General features: G+C 30.3%; 1 protein-coding gene across 1 annotated transcript in view; it reads left to right on the forward strand.

The window, feature by feature from the left end:
• ush (Zinc finger protein ush) overlaps positions 1 to 27,055 on the forward strand; it is a 510,998-nt gene that overhangs the window by 344,878 nt on the left and 139,065 nt on the right. The gene's annotated exons all lie outside the window — the stretch shown is intronic.

Below are 27,055 nucleotides of genomic sequence, written 5' to 3' on the forward strand. Positions count from 1 at the left end.
GTGCATGTTTAAAACGTGTTGAATCCTTCACATTCCGCATTTGCACGGCTTTAGCGCACTGCATCAGACAAACGCTGTGCATGCACGTGCAGACCTCTGAAAAGTTTTTATTTATTTTGATTTTTTAGCTTTTATTAACAAAATATTTTACTTATATTTACTGTGTTATAATATTTCTTGCCTGTTTAAATATAATTATATAATAATCGTGCGAATTTTTTATAAATTTATTGAGAAATATGGAGAATCTATGAAATATTCAAAATTAATTCGACAATAATAAACAGTACAGAAGTACTCCCTATGAAAATTTAATTATATTATCCAAAATGAAGAACCCTCTGCTAATAGGGATTTTATTTTATTTTTTTTAAATCCGATTATTCTGACGTTCTTTTCGTAAACAATTAAAAATGTTTTGTATTCAAAAAGTAGTGGATCGTCTACTGGTTTCGTCAAATGAAATAAGGATCAAACGATTCTGCATTCATTCTAACATAAATTTCTATGACCATCTGAATTTTTCTGAATTTAACAATTTTAATTCTTTAAAACTTTGACCTATTGTTTTTCCATTCCTTGACCCAAACAGAGCAATTTTCTTACGTTTCGATATGTAAATTTATTTAGTTAATCCAATTATTTTTTATTTGTTTCCTCGTAATAATACTATTCATTTTGAGGAACTCATACATTATGACAATCAAGTACAATTCATTTTTATAGGGCCAGATGGAAATTCAAAAACTATTTGAATTTCCAATCCTCCACGAGTCATTCCAACCGCAAATGAACTCCTTTACAATTGTGCATTAGTCCTATACAGTCTACCGCAGATATCAACACGCGTGATTAGAATGTTCCAATTATTTTACGCCCTACTCTCAGAGCGGACGCATCAGATCTGCGTTCTCATTCTTGTGCCTGACAAGACCATTCCAATTATGAACGAAGGAATCTACGGCTAAAAGGGCTATTACCTATCTAGATTATGAAATTTTTCTTTTAAAAGTTTAAGGATCGACTTCCTTTTTTAAAAATGATAAGAAAAATATATTTCTTCCAGTTTTTGTGTAAGTAAATAAATCTCACTGTTGCGTATTAAACATTTTATCAGAGTTTATAATCTTTTTTCAAAACGAAAAATAAAATGCGTACCTTAACTTAATTATATTATCAATTTATAATCATAATAACTGTATGAAATATAGTTCCGCTTACCAACAATTTTAAAAGGGAAATCCCTGATGATGGAGTAACGGCTCCGAAAGTACTCGGATATATACTTTTAAATTGTTGGTAAGTGGAACTTTATTTTGTACAGTTATATTAATACCAACGGTGCCAAATGATTAGTAAATTAAATCATACTGATGATGAATTTTATTTAATCTCAATTGAAGAGGCCCGTGTGTACGAGTTATTTTTCGTTCAAGCGAATTTAATTTTATGTCTATATAGCCATCTGAAATTTGAGTGAATCAGTTTGTATGAAAATAATATTTTTCAATTCTTTTTTAATTGCACCTTATTTTAAACCTTGCATTTATGGATTAAGAAAATTAATAATATATGCATTCCAATAAGTAGAAATTTAATTAACGATAGATTCTTTCATAGTTTGATTTAAAAAAAACATTATACTGATTTTTTCCTTAAAGAAAATATTATAGTTGTTCGGCTTCGGTAATTATCTCCACGTACTTATTATCTTGTTACAAGATCAGATTATCAAATCAGTTCAGGTGCTATTTGATGTTTCAAGATTATAACGCTCATAATTATAAACATGCAACGACTTAATGGCTGTAATATTTATCTGATAAAAATATCTTTTACGTATTTTCTTTATTTTTATTTTTTATAATAATTTTATACACTGTCGTTTAACGTTTAAATTATAATATTAGCAATTTTATCATAATAAGTACATAAATTGTTATGTACAAGGAATACAGATGGAATATACGTAGTATGGAATTAAACCGGTTTCAAATAATTTAATCATTTAAAACAAACAAATTTCTTTTGTTGAACACATCTCTTTGTTTAAAAAAAAAAAAAAAATGGTCCGAAGTAACGAGTTATAAGTTTATATCTCAAATTTATCTAAATACTTCGAAGTTTCCAGTGCGTAAATCGTTTTAAAAAATTGGCTTTATTAGAAAAAATTAAAAATTCTTTTCTTTTTTATTTCCCCCTACAACACATTTTTTTAACTATGTGGTGTATTATACTCGTACATTATTATAATATAGAATTAAAAAATATTTTTATGAGATCGGATAATAGTGTAAAAATCAGAATAACAATCATTTTTTCATAATGTACGTTTTTTACGTAATCTTTTAATATTCAAGTCGCATTTCATTCTATGAAAGGTAAATCAAAATAAAAAAAGAAATATATATTTTTTTTAAATGATGTAAAGTTTTGAAAATGATATAGCAATTTTACCTTTATAAATGATCCAATTAAAGTTTGTTTTATCTGGAAATAAAATAACATTTAAGTAATTGTTTGAAAGTTGTTTTATTCTTAATCTACGTTTAGAATGGTAGTATTCTGTTTTTTGCATATTTTTATTTGTAAAGTTATACGAATAAATTTTATTTTGTGCTACATATAATAGTTGTTTTCTAGCAGCATATATTTAAACTTTTTTTTTTTTTAAATACAAAAATATTTTTAAAATTAATTGCTTTATACAGTTTTATTCTATATTATTTTGTATTAACAAAATTATACTTAAAAGAAAATTATATAACGTTTATCGAAAAAGTTAAAACAAATTCGTAATATTTTTTTATTTTCGGAAAAAAATCTCTGTACGTTTATATTTTAGTCACTCATTGCTATTTTTCTTTTAAATTATTATTTATTAATTGAAATACCAGTTAAAAATTGCAATAAAGATTTTCTTGTCTTTTTGTTCATGAGTTGTCTTCATTGAATAATAAAACCGAGAAGCCCGCAGGAAATTTAAAATGTTACCTAAATTATTACTGAGAGGCCGGTCGTGTTGGAAGCTGTCTGCTGCTTGGTACTATATTGGTGGGGATGATAAGGGGGATGTGAAGACGAGTCGAGGTAGTCCTTTGTACTTTATCGTAGCAGGCCGCGCCACCTTGCATTCACCAGAGGCTATCGTTTTTCCACACCGATGGCGATGTGACGTCTGACGACTGCCGAACGCGCGATATTGGACGCCGTCTGTCACCTCCAAGATAACATACAGAAAACAATAATGTCAGACGTTTTCTCATCTTCCTTTTGACAGTTCGACTCGATGATATTTAAATTCCGTATAGAAGTCTATCAGACTTTTAGTCAGTCGTTGAGAAATTTCATTCATGTAGATAGATACCTTCAGTTTGATAATGTAAGTTCAAACATATTTCTTATAAAATTCATGTAAACCTTTGCGATCAATATATCTTACCGTATGTTACTTATAAAACATCGTTATTTTATATTTAAATAATATTTCACGGAAGAAATGAGCGTTCAAGCGAATGAAAATTGACAGCCCTATTTTGTGAAAGGCTGAGAGAAATCATAATTTGATAAACATTATTAAATAAATAATTTAATAATACGTAGTTTTTCATTTTTTATTAAATTTATAGTCGTCTTTGTGATTAAAAGCTATTTAGATATGCAATTGTGAATACTTTGCGGATTTACTGTTATTATGCAAACAATTTTAGAGCATTTGTCAATAAATATAATCCAGTGTCAACGTCCATACACATTCCTATTTCTTAAAAAAAATAAATAAATTTGAATAATACTTATTTTTATTGGTTGTTTGTATTTAATTAATCGAACTGTATTTAGCTGTATTTTATTTTTTGATATTACAGAAGTTAATTTTTTAATACTACACCTCAGTTTGTTACACTGCACTTAATGATAGAGAAATGTAGTAGATCATTTTTACTTACACAAAATTAAAATGTAGTTTTTTATTACTCTAAATTAAAGAAAAAAGTAAAATGATTAGGCTACCGTAGTTCAGAATGTGTTTTTACTAAAATTATTTTATTGAAATTTGTTGATTAAGATTGGTAACTCATGAAAATTTCTATGTTAAACCATTAATTGAATACACTTATTATTTTTTTCTTTATATTAACTGAAAATTCATGTATTACACTCATAGAAATGCTTGGTTTGACACACCTTTTTTTTGTACTGATTAAATTTAATAGTTTCGTAATATTTTATTTTACATTTTTAGATAACTAATTAGTTAAAATTCTACTGATCAATTGATAAAGTGATTTTCCTTTTGTAATTCTTACACATTAGATAGATTATAGCCAATTATACCAAACAATTATATACATTTTTTTTAACCTATGATAATTCATGAAATGTTGAAAAAAATAACTAATACTTGACAGTAAAATTAAAAAAAGGACTAAAAATTAAATTATATTTAGAATTTCTTTGCGTGATACTTTTTTGTGTGGAAAACAATTTTAGGTTTTGCAAGTCAAAAATGAAGGAATAAGTAGTTGACGATGGGATCTTATATTTTATTGTGTATGGCGCAATATTATGTATAGTAAACTTTTTTATCTTTTTCATTTTGCTCTAACTCTCGACTGAAGTATTGCAACTCAAACATTGGAAAATGTGTGCAAATTCTCTCTATCATTATTGTTATTGGAAAATAAGAAGTAAATAATTTTATTTATCGAATGGCTAAACTATTTTACTTAAGGTATTAGGAAATAAAAAATAAAATAGAATTTTATTTTACCGGATAGGAAACACTTCCGAACTAGTATAGCCAGAGCCGCTCCCATTAAACCATGCAAGTATCAAGAAACTGAAAAGGATCCCGGTATCTTTATTGCAGTTATGGCCTCGGCCGAAAACCATCGGGAATGACTTTTCTTTCTGATGGTTTTCGTTGTGAGTTTTATCGTTTATCCTTTGATCAAGCGTAAAGAAAAGAATGAATATAAAGAATAATAAAGTAAAATATATAATAATATAATATATAATAGATATATAATAATAATAATAATAATAATAATAATGAGGATATATCTATATATATATAATAAAATACTATGTAAAGGTTCCATTTACCGATAGAAACGGTACTAACGAAATATATAATTTCCCTTTCAGACAGTGAGCTTATATCCCACCCACAAATCCTTATTAGATCGAAGCATCGTTATCTCTATCTTAGGGATGATGAGTAATTCCGTTGATAATTACTGATCAACGATTTTGGGTTGATAATAGACGAGGCTGAGATTTCTTTAAGATAAATCTTGGTTCTTTCTTTGAATTATTTGGTGTATTGAAGGATATTACTGAACTATATAATCTGTTCGGCTAGATCCTTCCTAGAGGAAATACAAGAATTATATGTATCCTATATTATTTTTACCTTATTTAACATCTTTAATTGAAATAGAACAAATTTTTCATTGACTAACATAAAAGGAAATACAAGTCTCGTAACACATTTAACGGTAGTTATCTTGTAATATTAGACACAAGTTCATATCTTGTATAAGTATGTTCCTTTACCGAAGGAACATACTTATACAAGATATGTTCCTTTACCGAAGGAACATACTTATACCTGTTTGTTTTAGTGTACTTTAGCCGATGGGTTTGATTAAGAGGGAGTGTCTCTGGCCTTATCAGGCTGAGATTGAACAAGAAACAAGACTATTGTTAAAATTAGAATTATTTTTTGGGACTTTAGTTTTAAAATATTCAGAAGTTGATCGGACATTATATAATTAATTTGTGAAAGCGTGTCTCTTCTCTCATCAGTGAGATTTGAAGAGAGAAGAGAAGCTCTAGATAACTTATCTGTTATACTGTTTATAAAAATTAATCGTTGGAAACAGATTTTGTATAAAGTTAAATGGCTATGTCCTTTTACAAAACATGCTGATTAGTAACGAAGTTTTCCTACATCTCTCCTTAATTTCACATCAGTTGACTATTCGTTTTATAACCTAACGTTATTATGTCGGGTTATATTACTCTATTAATATATCCCATTGTAGTAGTTGGAATAAATAGATTATGCAAACAATGTGTTTTAATGATTAATAAAACTTTAACATAGTAAAAAGAACATCGGATCAGTTAAGCACAATAAATACTTTTAAAAAATTGATTAGGTATCGCAGATCAAAATATGTTTTTGTCAAATTTAATTTAAAAGTTTTCATTTGACATTTGTTGATTAAGATTAGTAACGGATGGAAACCTTTGAAAACTTTTATGTCAACTTACTAATTGAATGCACGTATTATTCTTTCCTTTATTTTAACTGAAAATTCAATTTTGTTTTAGACATTCGAAATCCGCTTCTCACTTGTCAACTTAATTGAAAGATTTCAATAAAATAGAGTGAAGGATGATGTTTTGCCATTTACCCTAGGATTTGTTAAATTCTCACCACCTCTCTGTCTTTTTGTTATTCTGTATTCTTTACATTCATTTATATCATCAATTTTGAAATAATTATTCATAAGATTTGTTTGAAAATTAATCTATTTGTTACAAAAATAATAGAATGTTAAAAAGGGAAAAATTATAAATCATATTAAAATTAATTTATTTTGTCCATTCATCCATAATTAAATCTTTTCCGTCATCAATCTCGTAAATGGTCAATGTTATTATCCGTTCCCGTCTGTTTTTGTGATAATCTCTATAAAAAAATATCTACTTCGTCCTATTATAAGAATTAGTTGATTCATGCCGTCTAATATTTTGCATTCTGAACCGTTTATTATCCTTCGTTACAAAATAAATTAAATCTGTTTATCTTAATGAATGATCCACCAATATAGACTTTATTTTAAAATGTATTGACAAATTCTCCTTTTAGTTTGTTTCAAAAACTCTTCAGTTTTTCCTACATTTACCTGTGTAATTTTAAACCTTCTTTCATTAAGTTTCAGAAGGCTTTTTTCATTTCCTTTTAGATTTGTTTCATCAGTTTCATCGTGTACTGCACTTCATAAAGTCTCTTTTTTCAAATGTTCTTTAAATTCCTAGATCTTTATAGAGAGCGTTGCATGAAATTTTGTATGGACAACAAATCAAGTACCAAAATATATGCCATATATATGCCATTTTTTTAACATATTAACATGGTTTATTATACAGTAAACAAAATGGTTACGTTTCAGAAATAAACTCAATTTCTGAACGCTTTAATTACCTAAAAGTCATAGCTTTTATTGCGGTTTTATTTGTGTGATGAATCACACAACGTTATTGTTATAGCTATTTAGCGCGTAGTAGAAAAGTTATCTCATATCTAAAAATAAATTTAATAATATATAATTTCATTAACTTCGGCTTAAGAGATAAACACTGTAAAAATGTAGTTAAATGATAAACTATCTTTATCGTTGAATTGGAGTAGGTACCGTACTTTTGGACTGGCCACCAACATCGTAAGATTAAACTATTTTTTACGGAACTATCTGAAATAATTTTGTCCTTACGTTGTAAAACATTATGAAAACGTAAACTGGATCCTCATAGAAAAGATTCATTCACACAAAGATATTCTTCAGTTATCTTTATATATAATATGTGAAAGATTGTTAATAGAGTCTGTTTATGGATGAGTACAGTAGGTTTCTTATCAAAATAGCTGATACAGATACGTTGGTATGAGTTGGTTGACCCAATCCGCTCTTCGTGATTACGGTAACTTTCCGTGCTTAAATGTCGTGTTTTTGTTATTTTTCGCTGTCTGTGTTCGTTAGTTTTGTTATTTTTTATTTAGTTGTTCAGTTACTTTCGTATTTTCTATGTTTTTTAGGTGTTTTTTATCTTTCGTTTCTGTTCTCGCCTATCGTGGTTAGGTTTTTCCGAATAGCTTATCTTAATTTTAGACTTCCTGGCTTCCGGGGATATCTTTGTGCACCCGACGTTATTTCGTGCTTTCAACACGATGAAAGCAATTTCAGAAGTTTTTAGAGCGAATTTTAATGATATCTACTTTTATTTATACTTTATATTGAAGTGTAAATATTTTGATTTATGATTTATCGCCAATTGTAACCGTGGGCTGGTTATTATTTTACGACACCTGAAGGGTGATATTTTATTATTTTTGTGTTTGATTTATTCTTATTTCTTATTTTGTGAGGTAAATGACTAATTTTGTCCTTTACTGAGTGTTTATTTTCCGACTTAGACAGTTTTTGTTTCTTTTTCGGGATTTTATGTGTCACCAATTTATACGTAATAACTTTTCGTTATTTTGCTAGGATAAAATATGCGGTAACATTAATTCTATCATGACGGATCCCACAATGGACAAAACGATGAAAAAAATCAGCAGCTTCTCTAGAGGTGTCAAGAGAAGAGGGGGTCAGGCACGGGAGGTCAAGGCCGGTAGGGCTGACTAAAGGATTCTGATGATGATAACAACGTGCTATAAGCCATGGTAGAAAGCTCTAATGAGCGCAGGCGGCTGACTGATCCGGAAATGGACAAAAGGGATATTATGGGTCCCTCATGTGGGGAAACTGACGAGATAATGGACCTGGCCGCTGCAACCACAAGCGTGCCATTGCTACCTCACGGTACTACACAGACCACGGAGAGTGCAATGGGGAGAAACAGGCTGGGCCGTCCGGAAAACAAGCTTAGTCGAGTCGCCCTTCCGTTAAGAAGAGGAAGGGCTCGCTTGAGGCTACAGCTACTACTGGAATGAAGGTTCCGCAAACAGGGGTGAGCTATTGTAAGCTCTTTACACCCTTGTACTAAACTGTGAGAAGGAGTGATGTGTTAAAAGAATAATTAGAACCCTTCGTCGGGGTGTGCGGGCTACTGCGCAACAATTTGTCGAACTCAGTCAGGAGCTGGTTAGCGGCGGCGCAGACAGGCATGACTAGGGGACCCAAACTTCCAGGATGAGTCACGCTATAGTTGAACGGGTCTTGGAATCTGGTGATGTAAGGGAGCTGGGAGAGGCTTTTGGTGGGGCACGCACTCCTACGCTAGAATCGACGTCAAACGAGGCCTGCCCGATGAAAGTGTGGATGGCTGATATGTCTTCCTCCTCGACAGGGTCATGGCGAGGTGGAGATCCTATGTCTCCATGGTATGCGAACGTGCACCTGGGTTAGACAGAAAGATTAATTCGAAGACTGATATCCCTAGCGGGACAGTGCTGAGGGATTCTCAGAGTACTGATTCTCCATAAAAAATTACGAGGACTCAGACATGTCGAAAGTTTATGTGTTGGTGGTCGACCACCAATACCTGTTACGACACATAGCGTTGGCCTTAACGAAAATTCGATGTGCAGAAAGCTGCGATCTCGTTTTCTTTGCACGTGACGGCCCACTTGGTGATCGCTTTCATATGACTCTGGAGTTTTGGGCGAGGAGGGAATCGCAGTCCCCGGATAAGCTGCTACACCCAGGACGATTATTCCTAGGATTCCCAAAACGTCGGTGGTGACGGTGACCCAACAAGGAGTTAGCTATGCCGATTTATTGAAGCAGGTTAAGGGCGGTATTGGCAATGATCTTACTGAGAACATTTTATCGGTGCGTAGAGGTCGTGCAGATACAGTAGAAATCAGAGTAAGAGATAAGGGCTCAGAACAGGTAAATATCAAGAATAGGATTGGTACGACTGTTCAGGGAGCAATAGCTGGTGATCGGCGCAGGAACTTGCGGTTGCTGTCTCTGTGTGTTAAGGATATAGATTTAGATACGACCCAAGCTGACGTAGAGCAAGCTATATGGAAGGAGGTGGGCTCTGTGGTCTCATGCAGATTTCTTCTCCACGCCCGGAATATGAAGATACTCTTCGGGCTAGTCAGGCTTCCGGAGCGAGAGGCAAAGCTTTTGGCCGAAAAGGCACGGATTAAGATAAGTTGGCACTCCAACAGGGTGGAACACATGGCGGACAACAGTAAATGTTACAAATGCGGGGTGTTGGCACAGGGGTTCGGAGTGCCGTGGACCGGATATGAATGCTCTTTGCTATAACTGCAGTGAACACAAAGCCGACAGCTGTGCAGAAGCTACAAAATATCTGGACAGTGGCACCACAGGTCACCGTACGGGAGGCTGGATATGTAAAGGATCACCGAAATGTTAAATTTATTACGGTTCAACGCTTAACAGGGGCTCGCTGCCCGAGGATCTCTAGGATACCGATGAGCGGAGAAGAAGCTTTTAGCTGGAGAGGCTGTAGTGAGAGTTAATATGGTGTGAATCACGACAGAGGCTGAGAAGATAACAACCGGTGAAGACTAAGAAGATAAGGACGGGTGAACGAGGGGCGAAGGACAGCTTCCTGGCAAGTGTCGCGCGTCCGCGCTTGCGTGGATGGGCGACAGTGATGATGCACAGAATCACTCGAGACACCTCCTGGGGTTGAGTAATGCTTAATTGCGGGTCCGGCAATTAAGGCCCTTGGAGGGGAGCCCGGTGAGGTAGGAGGTTTAGTCGGTAGGGCCCAGGCATACATACGCACGCTTGGTAACATCTTGTGGAACCTGTTAGCGAGCCCGACACTCTGCTCGTAAATTTGGTTCCTCCGACTCACCGGAAATAATTGTTGTTATCAGAATGAGGAAAAAACAGGTAAAGACTTACGATAAAAATTAGGTCTTCATTGCAATATAAGGAAATTTCAGTTAAGTATTAATAATTTTAGCTTATTATATCAGTAATAACACTTTTTTATTTTAATAATAATTTTCCACTATTGAAAATTGGTTTTATTTTGAAAGGTCGTCATTATGTCGTAAAAAGATTATAATTTTATGGTATACTTTTTTGTGACTTGTGTTATTCATTCGAAATTTTGCTCAAAGCAGTTGGTAAATTAAATAACTATCAATATTCAAAGACATAAATATCTTTGTATACACAGTATATATAGCTAGAATAATAATCAGTTAAGTTTGTAAGGAAATGCCCTTTCTTTACTTTTGCTAGTGTGCTTTTGATTTCTTCTTTATTTTGTCCATCCTGAAATTTACTTATCTAAATAGAAAAATTCTACACATTCTGGTTTATTTTTACTCCAGTCCTAAAATTTAGTTTTTCATCAGCTTCCTTTTGTGGCATTTTGTTTATCTTGGTTGGGTTCTTAATATATATATTTTCAAACTGAATTTTCTTTAGGCAATAAATTCACGCAATTTAATAATTTTGATTATTTTTTTAGTTTCCGATAAAAACACAATGTGAACGTTAAACAAAGACACAAGACGGAATTTTTTTTTAATAGTAGGCTTATCATCAACTTATGGATTTTACTTTGTTGTTTAAGGTTTAAATGCTCACATATAAGATTGAAAAATAGATTAGAAGAAAAAATAGTATTCAGTTACTTGTCAAGAAGAATTTTATTATATAATAAATATCTTTAATTAAAAACATAAAACCTGAATGAAAAGGTCAGTAGTAATTTCTTCATCAGAACCGCCAAAAAATGACATTTCTCGTAAAGTTACGTAACACTTTTAAATGAAAGTTTTCAAATAGTAGTTTGTTTTACATAAAAAATTAGTTTGTTTTAAGAACGGTTCTAATTTTAAAAATAAATTTCTAATGCACATTATATTTTGTGTTTAGGTTTTAAAATTTAATTTTTCCTATTTTGATTTGCAATAAAACATTCCCGTTTAAAGCAAAGGATATTAGGTTTTTTAAACCTTGTTTGATGAAACAGTTAAATTTAAATTAAGACAGGAGTAACAGTTAAAGAGAAAATATTTTTATTTTAATAATAAGATATTAGTTTAACTTTGGAGATCTAAATTTTTATTTTTATTTATTTTGTCAAATTTTTATATTGTAGGCATTAGCTTTTTTTTTATTTCTCTTTAGCCTCCAGAATCACCGTCAGGTATTTACTTAAGAGGATGAATGAGGATGATATATATGAATGAAGTGCAGTCTTGTACAGTTTCAGGTCGACCATTCTTGATATGTTTGGTTAATTGAAACCCAACCACCAAAGAATACCGGTAACCACGATCTGGTACTCAAATCCGTATAAAAGTAACTGCCTAGTAACTAGTAAAAAGTAACTGTCTAGGATTTGAACCTTAGAACTCTCGACTTCGAAATCAGGTGATTTGCGATGTCGAGTTCACCACTAGACCAACCGGTGGGTTTTTTAGACATTAAATGGGAATAATTTAATGTAAAACATGTGCTGCGAAATAAAAATTTAGCGCGAAGCCCAAAAATCATATCACATAAAAATAGTGTAAAAATCGTGTTTTTAAAAAAAAAATGCAAACAGCGAAGTTTAAATGTGTTTTTAATTTCATATTATGTGTTTAATTTAAGGATGATAAATATTGAATTTCATATAAAAATATGAAATTCACTATTTATCATCCTCTTCAGTTTTTAACCTCTTCACACTCCTCTACCACAAACTTAAAAAAACCTGGATGTTTTAATCTACAGTGGGTGATTCGTCAACCTAGTTCGTCTCTATAAGATTCTGTCTCTCTTATTTGTCTTAATATCTTTTCATTTCGTAATTTAGCAACACACCTGATTTTTAAAACCCTCCTCCAAAGCTACATTTCAAAGTTAAAAATTATTTTCTTTCTGCGCTTCCTATTGCCAGTGTTTCGCTACAATAAGTGCTACTTTATATATACTGTTGCGTGTTCGCGGCTCGATCAGGATAGTGAGAGATTGAAAATTGAAAATGTTTACGTAATAACAGTTTATTGGTTTAAAAACATAAGTAAAATAAGACAAATAAATAATAATAATAATAATAATAATGACAATATTAATAAAAATAGTAAACGAAAATAATAAAACAAGTAATAGATTCCTATTACAACCCCAATAATAGTAATAGTAATTGTAATCACAACCCCAATAATAATAATAATAATAATAAACTTCTATAATAAATAAAAATATTAATCATAACAAAAAAAATTCATAAAAAATTAACTAATAACAACCACAGCAATAATAATAGTAATAGTAATAACAAATGTCAATAATAATAACAAACAGTAATTACATGCAAAACAGAATTTAAAGTAATCTTTACGATTTATTCACAGGTAGATAAATAATGAAAACCAGAATTCAGTTAAATTGACAAAAGACATTACATGACTAGTCTTAACACTTTTAACAACAAGTCTTGTATTAACAACAATAATACAAGTATAAAATTCTTTTACTGCAAATACCTTTGCTGTTCACATATAAAACTACCTTAACAATTTATGAATGAAATTTAATACATTATCTTTTTCACTTTATAACAGTAACTCACCGAAGCATTTCTCGTTTTCTAGTACTGTCCGCACTGGAATTACTTGTGACGTCACCTTAATCGCGTCGATTGTGTACGCCTAGAAATTTGCCTCTTCACTGACCTCCCGCAGAATACTCTCACTGACTGACATCTCGTAGAACTTTCCTCGCAGACTCGCATCATAACGTCTCGTTTGGACTGATTCGCAGAACTCTCATCTCGCAGATTGACAACATAACGTCTCGCTTACACCGTCAACTGCTCTACCCCGGAGTGTTTATGCTCCTCTCTTTTTTACCTTCAGGACCAGACCCCCGCTGAGTGTGAGAACGATCGATCGAGCCCTTTCGTTCCCATGCATTCCTAACCTGGGTCCAGTAACTTCTCTCACGGAAGAACATCTGTTTAGGTGTGTCAGTAGTCAGTATTACAAAAGACGATTGTTAAATGAACCTGTTTCCTTTAATAAAAGGGGTTCTTTCAGCCCCTTTCTGGATTCCTCCCATTATTATATTTTCTACTGCTTTTTTCTTAATCGGTAGGAATCCGTTACTCAGGTTCATTATACCGGTCTTGTTGCAATACTATTACTACTATACGAGTACGTATATTACTTTAATATTTTTATTCCTTACATCAATTGCAACGCTTAAACTAAGTTTCTTCTTTCCTTTGAAAAACATTAAAAGTAATGCACAAATTTTACTTTACCAGTTTTTCTAAAAATAAATCGTAACTGCTGATAAATGTGATGAAATAAAAAACAGTTACTAGAATTTAGATACTTTAACCAAACTTGCTAATAAATATTCATTAATACCGGTAATTACTCTTAATTACTGAATTTATCTACATATTCATGTATGTGACATTTAGACAAATAATTTATTTGTAATTTATAATTATTTACTCATTCTGTAATAACCATAATCGTTAAGTAATTCGGTCTGTTTGGTTTAAATTTGTGAATATACTTTACATATTTATTATCTTGAGATTTGGTCAAATTTCTAATTTTTTACGCTATCTAACGTGTTTTTCAAGTCGTAACCCTACTACGGAAGAGTTGTTAAATCATCGCGTAAATCTTTGTGTATACCGGTAACGCTATGGAATACCAAGAGAATTTTACAAAACATGAAAGTAAGATTTTTTTTTACGACTATGTAAGGATTATTGTAATTCTCTAACCCTTAACGGAGGCTATAATTTTTTAAAAGATCAACTTACATTAAACAAAGTATTGAATATAAATGGATTGAGTGTGGCCGAAAATCAGTAACCAAGTTGAAAGAATAAGGTACAGAATAAACGATAAAATCAAATCAGATAAATGAGAACGATAAATATAATAATTTCCTTTTAATTGTCTTAAGTGTTGAATGTAATTAGTAAGAATTGTATTGAAAACAATTATTGTAACTTATCTAAAATAAACTTCTCTAATCAGAATATATATTTGTAGATTTTTTCTGAATAAGTGATAGTTAACATTAATTTCTGAAATATATCAACACTACAAGGATATTAATGCCCAATTTTCGGGAAATTTTATTCGAGTATTACTGGCAAGTTTTGATATCAAACGACCGTTACATTTTTCTTTATAATTTACAACATAATTTTATTTTCAATATAAATTACAGTAAATTTAAATTTATTTATTAACAAAGTTGTTTTCTCAAAGAATTACTGTATTCCAAAATGAAATATATTGTTGTTGTAGCTAGAAAATTGTGTCGTGATACAGAAAGAAGTGGACTTTTAATTAATTATGCATACCATACCAAACACTCGGAAATCGTGAAGATAGATAGCAGCAGATAGAGAGAAATTATTCTGATGAGGTCTTGTACGCTCATCACGCCAGCAAACCAGCCTTCTGAATTAGAAAAGTCGTACACTATATTCTTTTGTAAGAATTAATATCTTGTGTGTTTTTAAAAACAAAAAAAAAAAATACTATTTCCTTGGTAAATTATAATCTTTTTATCGAATTTTTAATGTTAATGTAAAAAGAAATTAAGGGTAATTATATTAAAGAGGAATGGTGGTGAATGAATATTTAAATAAAAAAACTGTAAGAAATTTAAAAAAAAAATTTTTTTGAAAAAGAAACGTAACTAATTTATCCCTTTTTCTTTTAATAAGAAAAATTTAATCAGTAAAGTTATTTTGTGTATTCATACAAAATTATTTGTAATTAAATTGAAATAAAAATTAGTAAAATTATCAATTTTTTTGTTTCTGTTTTATAGCATCTTTTTTAAAGTGAGATTATGTAAAATATTTAACATTGGATGTGGAGTAGTTTGTATCATATTATTTATCTTCGTAGCGCAAAAAAATAACACTTTTCCTAAATTCTTTCTTAAGTAATAGATTTTTTGAGTTAATGAAACACTCCTCCAATCGATCGTAATTTTATAAATCTGCATTAAAAAATCTAATTAAATTTTTGCTGATACATGATTATTATTTTTTTATTTCTTCCGCGAATCGATAACGTATTAATATTTTTTGTTATTTCATATTTTTAGGCTAATTATTTTTGTTATCTTCTAGATGATAGCCTGTTGATAAAAAATGCAGACGAAAGGGAAATTATTAAGATAAACTTGTAGCCTAAACCTTGAAAGATTAGATAGATTTTTAAATCAGATCTATTTTCTGATCTGTGTGAACGTATGTGTACCTCAGATTTATATTCAATACAACCTTCAGATAAAATTTTTAATAATTCTTTAAACTCACTAAATGTTATATACCTGAAATAATTAAAATAGGTCAATGGTTTCTGTAGTTATCAGTAAAAAAAAGAAAGAATTTTTTTAACCATCGGATTTTTATGTATCGCATGCAGCATCTGTATCGCTGGATTATTTACGAGATTGTAGATTTTAAATTGGATAACGTATCTTATTTTTGTCTGACCCTATTTGTGTGTATATGTGCTCTTTTTCTCTTTGTTTAAAGACAGACGCTACAGGTAAATTACAAATAATTTATTTGTGATAAATTGTTATTTAAATGATGTTCGGATTGTGATGCCATGCCTTGGGAGGAATTAACAATACGTAAAAGTATATTTTGTTCAAACGATCCGGTATATCACATGAGACTATCTTTTGTAATATATTTTTAATTTATTTAAAATACTATTGATTAAAGGTTTTTACTGGATTTAGAATTGTGGTACATTCTAGGAGTGTTTTATAATTATATTAAAAGAATAATCTGAGTTGAATGTTCTCAAAATTTTCTGATCGTAGTTGTTTGTAAATCTAGTTTTTATTACTCTCCTGAGTTAAAAAATTTCTCATTCATTTAACCTGGCCTAAACATCAGATTTAAGGAGCTTTATTCGTTACTAAGCAGGAATTCATGTTTGTCGTTATCCAACAAACTTTTGACATACAAGCTCATTCTGAGTCAGATTTGGACGTATGGTATACGAGTATGGGGTACGAGGAAGAGCAACATTTAGGTAATACTACTCTTCCAGAAAAAGTTGGCGAAAATCATTACAGAGGCGCCGCAGTTTGAATGGAATAAAGAAATACATAACTTTTTGGAATTGCCTTATATCCGTGAGGAAATCAACCGATTCGGTTCACATTACAAAACAGCTAGGTGATCATCTAATCTAGCTAGCGATGAATCTCCTAGGTAACAGTGAGGATGTTCGGTACTCAAAACGCCTTCACGTGTTGGACCTTGGGAAGTCTGATTGACTCTTGGGCTGGGACGACATTCTATAAATAATGAACATCTTCTGTAGCCTGATGGGCCTAAAATCCTTTCATAAGCAAATTATGTAGCTGTTTTGTTTTTATTTTCCTTTGCCCTTTAATATTATTTGATTTTTTGTTACGGTTTTACGGACTTTTGTACATTTTATGTGCAAGTACATTTATACAAATGAACTGTTGTCGTATATCATAATTTGCACTATTGTCTTATATATGTATGTTTTATTGACGGGATTCATTAGAAATCCTTTATCAAGCGCTTATTGTAATTTTATTTACTTACGGTTCCTTTTTGGAATAGATTGTAAATAAACCAAATTGTGATACTTAATCTAGCCTAGGTATTATTAATCATTTTACAGTTTTAAAACAATAATGATGAAAGAAATAATTTCCAAGGCTATTATCAATCGATTATGATAATGGTACTATCATCTGGTCTGTTACAAATTATGTTCTTTAATCAACACTTTTTCCATTCAATTGCTGAGTATTAAAAGAAAGCAAAAAAAAAAATAAAATAAATAAATAAAGGAAATATATGCTAAACAGAATTATTTGTATTATTCTTTATTATACTATTATAAATAATATCCCTCTTTTAGTTTGATATAATACGTCATGATCGGTTTAATTTTTCTATAATTTTTTTTTAACTGATGTATTAATTCATTACGGAAGCTTTTACGTGGGGATATGAAAGTGGAACTTTGAAGCGTATGGAAATTACCATGCCTGACCGGGATTTGAACCCGGTATCTCCGGATGAAAATCGAGACGCTACCACTCTGCCACAGAACTTTGGATTACTTAAACTCTATATTTGTACAAAATTATTTCCACCAGCTTATGTATTTCTCTGGAAGGATTCATATTTTATGGTAAAACTAAAACCACGAAGCTTTCTAATCGGCTCTGTTCAATGGAAAGTTATTAAATAAAAATACATTTTGTTATTTTAATTTTTATGGGATTAATTAAAAAAATAATAATTTTAATTAAATTGTATTTGATACGATTAAAGTATTTTTAAGTATTAATAGTTTTTATTTCATTAAAAAAAAGTTTAATTCTTTATTAATGAGCAGTTTAAATGTTTAATTTCGGATAATTATTGTAATTGAAATTGATGTAATGAAATTTAAATTATCTGTAATGTTATGACCTATGTAACTATTGTGAAACAACTAATTGAACTGTAAAATTAAAAAATACAACATAAGCAGTCGATTACTACTAGTCGAAGTTCTCAGGCTCAAATCCTAATGAAGATAGTTACTTTTATTGGCATTTGAAAACTAGCTCGTGAATACCGGTATTCTTTGGTGGTTGGGTTTCAATTAACCACACGTCTCAGGAGTAGTCGACCTCAGTTTGTTAAAGATTACAAATTTACGGGTACAATACATTACAGTGATAAGTCGCTAATGACTTTTAATTGTTGATGTAATTATAAATAAAAGTATTAAAAAAAAATAAATTAAAAAAATGTGTAGTATACTGGCGCGTTTCAGTTTTATAATATGAATTTGTATGTTTGAGATCAAAAAATTTTTAAAGTAATCTAAAATCTGATTTGGCCTTCTAATTTATTTATTTTCTTGTGTAAACTGAGTTTTTCAAAGAAGCAGTTCTACATTAACGTATCATAATGTACTAAATTTAATATAAGGAAAGATTAGTTTAACTTCATTATATGATCATATACTGAGTTATATTTAATTGTAATGTTTAAATATGTTTTTGCTTTTTGATGTATATAAACTGATTTTTTGTTTGTTTTATAGCGGATATAATATCTAAATTTAGGAAGACGTTGAGATAACTAGATTTGCAATTTACACTTCCTTATCGTTGATTTAGTATTTAAGAGAATATAAACGAAATAGAATATGGACCTAGATGGTTGTTCTATCGATCCATTACAAACGTTTTTTGGATACAAAGAGAAAAATGCGTAGATATTTTTATTATTTTGTTTATACGTAGAAACAATTGCTTTTACGTGTTGATTTAAACATTTTAGAAAAAGATTGTTTAGTGTGCTATGTGCATTTGTAGAGAGGAGGGTGTGAGTCTGTACGATAGGTTTAAAATATGTGTCCCTGTCGTTTTTAGATATGGAGATGAGACTATTGTTGTAGGAAATTTGCTTATCTTTTGTTGTCGAGCTACTCTAGTGAGACTATAAGTAGTTTTTAGGAAGTTGCTCCCAACCCAGTATGTTTTGGTCACCGGTTGTCGCACAGCACGTGGCAGGAAGTCTTCAACTACATGTGTGTTCTTTGATAAAAGTTCTTGATTTCGGTGGCAGCGCTACACCCTCTTGGGTGGCCTGTACTAACCAGGTGTCCTTATCTACAACCCCTTGCTGGGGCGTCACACTAACTTCTTAATGAGACATACTCTACCGCCTTATATCACGAAATCATTAATATCGTATTTTAAGAAGTATTATGTTTCATACTGGTTTTTAATTCGGATTTACTTAGTGTACTTAATCTATCGATTCGCTGAGTTAATCAGAATAGAAGTTATTTAATAAAAAGTTAAGTTTATAAAATATCTTACTAACTTTATGATTATGTTTACTGTAAGGTATATTATTTTTGAAATACGACTAAGAATATTTTTTAAAAGAAATTGACCGTTAAAAGTATTTTCCGAATATTGTTACTTACTTATCAATACTATTACTGGGTGACCTATCAGTTGGTGCATGACAAATTCAATTTAGAATACGGTTTTAAGCAACCTTTTTTGAATTGAAATGGTGGTACAACAGGTAGTATACAAATTAAAGAAACTTTCATTTTACGTAAATATTTATTTTTTGCACGTCCACAATTTTGATGCAAGTGGCATAAATTATATTTACGTAAGTTCATACGGAAACCGAACCGGACCAAATCGAATTATTAATGTCGTAATAATATAATTGACATAAACGTTTATGTGATGCTAAATTCAGTTTTTAAATTAGTTGTAGAAGATTTTTTAATTGATTTTACGTTAAATCTGTTTTAGAAGTTAGATAAACATTATCATTAATGTAAGGTTAAAACTGAAATGATTTCCAGTATCAAAGACTGCCTAGAAGTTGGTAGTTCTGGAAAGCGCCGCCTGCCGCCCTGCATTGGATTAATGTTGAGTTAATATAACCTTGTTTCCTATTGGTGGACTGGTGACGCGGAGGCGCGGCAAGCATCGGTCCACGCGATCAGTATCTCTCCTTCGTTACCAAGGAAAACCACTGCCTTCTCACTTGATAAAACGTTTTCGGTTTGCGTGAGTCGAGATGGATTGCGATAAGCTCAGATCGTGAAGGCGTGTTTCATTTCTGTTTGTTTTTCGTGTGTTCCAAAGTATCAACAGTCATAAAGTACGATTAAAAGTATTTGTTAAAAGACTGTTAGAGTGTTTGATCCTCATTCTGGTCCAACGTAAATGCACTTACATCTCGATGACCTATACTGAAAGGAACATGATGTCCGTTATGTAAATGCTCTTATTTATTTATAGATGCCACGAATAGTGTTCCTAAGTTGTGCAATTCTTTGCTGGCTTTGCTAGTTACGTGTCTTGATGGAAAGCGTTGTAATAATAATATTATGTGCAGTATTTTAGTTTCAATATTGCGGTCTCGCTTCACAAACTGTGTATAAATGGCATTACAATTTTATGTTCTGTTTGTCCGGTGATCCACTTTCCCATCGGTGAAGTACAAGACCTACCACGGCGTAGAATGTTTATTTTTTTTTAATAGGTTCTCATAATTTACTATTATCATTTAGTAATTTAAGTCAAAATTAGTGGTAAAAAAATTAACGAATTTTAAATAATTACGATATTAATAAGAAATAATGACGGTTTTTAATAAATACTTCTGGGAAGCATGAGTAGTCTATATAATATGTATAAAATATTTATACGTATTAATTTTTAATTAAATATTTATATTACAGATACTATTATTTTCTACAGGTCTACAAACCTTTGATTGATTGATTGATTGATTGATTATGATATTTTGAAAGTCTTCAGATCCCTAGTGAAGCTTTTTTGATTATGGCTTGTAGAGAGTTTCGCCCTTTGCGTGTAGTGAGTGTACATAAAGTTTGTTTAATCTGAGAATTACCGAGCCCGGATTCTCTTTTTAATTAAAATCCAGCAACTGAATGGTACTGAGGAGCCATTAGTGATAAATTTACTGTTCTGCCTGGGTTTCGAACTGACAACCTCCAGCGTAGAAAGCCAAGCGCTAACCATCTTTGCCACTCCAACACATTCTATGATGCAAATAAATTCGTATCTTTTATATATATACATACAGAGGGTACAATGAAAATAAAAGCTTATGTTGAGAAGGTTGAGACTGCATTACACCAAACCCAAAAACATTTAGACCGAAAACATTTAGGAAAACAATAATAATCATTACGCTTTTATTTATGCACGTTTAATTTATTACCCTTTTTCATGTTTTGTTTGTTATAATTCATTATTAAGTAATTAGTATTAACAATCCAATAAATAAAGATTGAAAAAACAAGAATTTTAATTTAGGTGCATTTTTAAACTAAAAAAAATCTTAACTAGTGCTTGACTGGCAAAGATGGTTATATTCATAATTATACTAAATTATAAGTACAATTATTATTGTAAAATCTTTGTTACAACATTTAGAATTTTCAAATTCTTTTTTTTTGTACGATGTTTTCATTGTTGATTATATTAGTATCATTAACACTTACTTGAAATTTGCATTATATGTCCAGTTCCTGTGAAAGTTTACCATTTTCTCTGTCTTTCCCTACAGTCACTTTCCCTACCACTGTCTACATGCATGATAAATTTATCTGTCGTTACGTTAATAGCGGTTCCATCTTCTCATATGCAGTTTCAGTTTTTTTTTACGAGTTCACAGTATAGTTTCCAATCAATTATTATTTCAATCAATTATTCATTTCATTCATTTTTTTCTCAGCTAAGTTTTTAATATCTGACATTAAAAATCCGTTCAAAACCAACGTATCTTTTCATAGCCTACCATACCATTCGATCTTTTTTAAATCAGGATGATAAGTTGGAAGACGAAGAACCTGCTGCTCATGTTTTTTTAATAGTTCATCAAAATGATACATTATTTTTGAATTTCTATGTAATTTAATTATGTCATGTAATTGTGGTTTTTAACTTTGCTTTATTAAACGGAATATTGTTCCTTTCTAACCAGGTAATCATATCACTTTTTCTATCATATGAATTCGGATCTTGTTTAGCTGTGAAATGTGGTATGGCGCATTATGGATAACAACCACAGACCGGGGGTGGAAGACCAGGATGAATTTCTCAAATGCCCATTTCCTAAAACTGTTGTTGTTGACGCTGTCGTAATAGTCACTGCTTTTTGAACTCGGTTTCCAAGTAAACATCGCGTTCGGAATGAACCTCATTTCTCTTCCAGCGTGGATTATGATTGACCGATTATGATTTACCTTTAGTAATCAACACTTTTTCTCCTGCACTATTGTCAACTCAACCACAATTCTTCGAAATAAGCAAACGAAGAATTTTCTTTTATGCAAAAGGGCATTTTTCTTAAATATTCTATTCCACTGGATGTCTTCTTTAACAATAAAAAATTTGCTATTATTATCAGATTTACACCACTTAAATTCTAACTCTTTCAGGATAGCCGCTAGTGTAGTTCTAGGACCTTTAAACTGAATACTCTTTTGAAGTTCTTCACGTAATTTATTTAATGTTGGCAGTTCATTACGTTTTGCGCTAAACTGGTTAGCTGTTCTTCTTACAACATCTTGATCAAAACTGTCAAATCCGGTCTAACTGGTTTTGAACGTTGTTTATACTTTTTTGGTGTGCGGAACCAAAAAATAATTTTATAATTTTTTTTTAATTTTTTCAATTTTATATTTATTTATTTATGTTTAAATAGATTTAAAAAAAAAAAAAAATATATATATATATATATATATATATATATACTATATACAAATATTTCACCTGCACGACCTTTAATTATCCCATATTAGTAATTATCATATATTAAAGAGTAATGTTTTTTTTTTGTAGTCGTGTTTTTAATTTTTAATAATCTTTTCTTGCTACTTCCATAATGGTACAAAAATTAAATATCTTTTCATGTTTAATTGATAAATTTCGTTAAATATCTAAGCAGTAACAACTACTGATAAAAGTTATTTTTTTATATAAACAAAAGCGGTCGATTAGCTTCCAAACTCGTTTCATGAAAAAAAATGATTAAATTAAAAAAAAAAAATTATGACACAAAATGCTCAGTTTTTACAGCACTTGTAAGCTTTAAATTATTTATAAATTTGATAAAATATTCGTCCATTATGTACGTTAAAAGTAATAGTGTAAAATATATTTTTCGTCTGCTTTATTACCTACCACAGTTGTAGAAAAAAATTGAAGTTATGATCCACACTAATCTGACGTAAATCAACTTCTAGATTATTAACCATGATTATATCGCATGAATTATTCAGTTTTTTATACGTAAGTATTTTATGAACAAAAAAAAAATTAATTTTGTTATGTTACTATGAAATCATTTTTAAAATAAATCACCCGTTGCAAATCTATATATATATATATTTGTAGTTGAAGAGAAATAACTTTTATAGTTAGTAATATGTACCTTTTGTCTTCATTTCTGAAGTTGTTTTATTTTTATCAATCCATTGATAAATGCGAATAATATATCCGCGAGGATCCGAAGTTTTGTGGGTCGGGTTGATAGGGTACAGTGAGATGATGTATGGGGAGTAGAGGATCACATTAGAAGCCCCCGTATCTGACGATTAATTAGTGTCATTTGCAACGGCAGATGTGTTGGAGTGATAGTGCGCGTTGTTCTTGCTTCTAGCATCGCATGGTGTCCGTCCATTCGTTTACCTTTACCTCTGAAGATCTCTTTTCTGGTTGGTTTTTTAAATTTTTTATTTTATTTTATTACTGCACTATATTACTTTTTTACATCTATGTTTTGTTTTTTTTTTCAACAAAAAAGTTTTCAGAAATAAAATACATTAAAAAACTTCGTGATAACAAAACTAGGAAACTTTTAAGAACGTTGAATTTTTGTTTTATTTAAATATATGTATATGTATGTACGCCGTAAAAACTTTTTCCCATTATATTGCAAATAAAGTAATGATATGTTTCATTCATTCATATATTGCATTTTATTAGTCTGGAAAAAATTAGTAATCAAGAGAATTGATTTATTTTTTTACCCCAACCATAGTATTAGTTGATTGTACTACAAGTGTTTGTTTACCATAATAATGTTCACTTGGTAGTGGAAATACCATAACAGTCATGTTCTCTTGAGTAGAATATATTTTTGGTAGTTATTATACGTAAACTGGTGTGTTAACTCAGAAAAAATAGGTAAAAAATTGCTTTTATTTTAATTATAATTAGAATAATATATCTTATTTCAAGGTACTGAGAACATATTATGAAGGAATACAATGTTACATATTTCTTATTATTTTAAATCTGCGACGTGAAAAAAAAACACTGTTCACAGATGATTATAATAATGTATAATGGCAGTTCAAACACTACGTTAGTAGGAAGTATGCTGTCTGCTCTGTTATATAATAATTATAATGAAGTGCTTATGTTTTTTTTTTTTTTTTTTTGTAAAAGTGATCTTCAGGTAAGTTTACCAGAATTCTTATATTTCATTAAATTATTTTTAAATATTATTTGGTCTTTCAATTATATCATTATATATATATATATATATTTTTTAAATAATAATAATAATATAAATTTTCAGGTTTTCTTATTTAGAATGTAGAAAAACATTTAGAATTATTACGTTTTTTTTTATCCCGAAATATAAAGAGATTCAAAATAATTTCATGATTTTCGTTTTACATATAACGTTTAAATATGTGGTTTAAAACAATTAGGTTAATCAAGTATTTGATTATAAAAAAATAAATATTTAATAGTAATATTAGTTAAATTGAAGGTATGTTTTACCTTCATATTTAAGGTATGTGTGTGTGTTTATATATAAATATTTAGAAATTTATACTTTTTTAATTGACCAAAACAGATAGCGGTTTTTAGTAATATGTGTTTTTATCTTTTTTTTAGTTTTGTATGTATGTATGTTGAAGTCATTTTCAATATAAAGTTATTTATGTTTAACCATTCTCCATATTTCTTTTTTTAAATTTATGATAGAAGTTCACCTGGCAGTTTTTTTATAGCTTAAGTGTAAGATTTTTTAAAATAATTTTTTTCCTCGGTGGTTAATTTACAATCTGTTCCAATTTACCGGAACCATAAGTAAATCTGAATACAAAATAAAATACATGCAGAGAAGGGTTTCCTTAGAAATCTTTAACGAACTGTATATGCATAAATATGTATGCATAGGTATACATATTTCATACAGTATATGTATATATAATAAACATAAATAGGAACAAACAAAGATGAGTCAAAGGAACATTGATAAAATTCATAACATAAATAGCAAATAAAACACTAACAAATAACTCTTGTCAGTCACACAAGGAATAACTAATCAAACAAAAAACTAAAGTAAGTGGCCAAACGAAATGAACAATTTTGACCACGCACAACGTAGGGTAGCTGATCACCTCAAATCTCGAAAAACTTACAGATCTAATATATCAGTCGCTTTAGGTGGCTAACGCTCTCGCTGTTATCCAGGAGGTTAACGACGAGCCAGTTCACAAGTCTGTTCAGTTTCATTTTGTATCTTGCACCGAATCACCATATTTCCTCTCGAACGACTCGCAATCCCAGTTAATGGTGTATTTCAGTTTTTCGCAAAACACGGCGTTTTTTTTTTATATTTCTCAATAGTTTGTTCAATAATTGCTGTACGATTTCGATGTTACTCTCATCTGTCGTGCCCCATAGTTGTATTCCTTAGGTCCAAATCGGTTTCAGGACCGCTGAGTACATCAATTGCTTATTAGGTAATGATAGATACAACCCCTTGCCTAACAACCAGTACATCTCCCTAAACTTTAAATTAATCTGCGTCCTTTTTTCTCCCTGACATGAAGTCTTCACGTCAGACACCGATCCAGATGTAGTATTGCACGCTGTTAGCATGCGGGATGAAAATGCCATTAAATTAAACACGTTTACAGTAACCTCTTCTCATCGCATATGTAACATGTGTAGACTTTGCCGGGTAACATTTATCTTTTACTTAGCTAGCCATTCGTTAATTCCAACACAGTTTGAAGTTTAGCAGAAGCTACTATAGGGTCAGCATCCATAGCCAGGATCGCCGTGTCATCCGCAGATGATGCAACTGTGATCTCCTCTGGAGCCGGTTGATCCGCAGAAGACCGAGTACAAAACCGGCTCCAGAACTGAGCTCTGAGGAATACCCGACCCAGTATCAAAGTATTATCGCTTAGTATTAAATTACTATAATTTTATATACTTTAATACCGTTTTGATTTTCAAACTATTTTCACACGAAATTTTGTTGTAAAAATTAGAGTAAAATATAATAACAAGTATCCCACATTTCAGAGAACCAGTGCTCGAATTCAACAGTAGTGTTTTTACATTATTTCTCTTCATTCCTTTCCTTATTTGATAAAGATGCAGATTTTTCGTCTTTACATTCATTGCAGACGGTTTTTTTATGTTTATTTAGGCTATTAATAAAATAATAACTTCAAAAACCGCACTAAAGATAATGCATTTTCCTTAAAATTTGTACTTTTTGAAATGAGTACCAAGTTAAGGGTTATTATGTTGTTATTTTTAATTTCGACTTCTAAAATAAGAAAATTTAAGTAAATTTTTATTTTTAATGTGGTTTTTAAGTCTGAATTATAAGAAAAAATTCATTTCTTTAATAAATTTTTATATTTATTTGTATAAGATTAAACAAATATGAATATATTAAATTAATTAATTCATTACTTAAGTAGTTTTATTTATCCATT

This window comes from Lycorma delicatula, chromosome 2 (genome assembly GCF_047948215.1).
Source record: "Lycorma delicatula isolate Av1 chromosome 2, ASM4794821v1, whole genome shotgun sequence".
Classification (NCBI taxonomy): domain Eukaryota; kingdom Metazoa; phylum Arthropoda; class Insecta; order Hemiptera; family Fulgoridae; genus Lycorma; species Lycorma delicatula.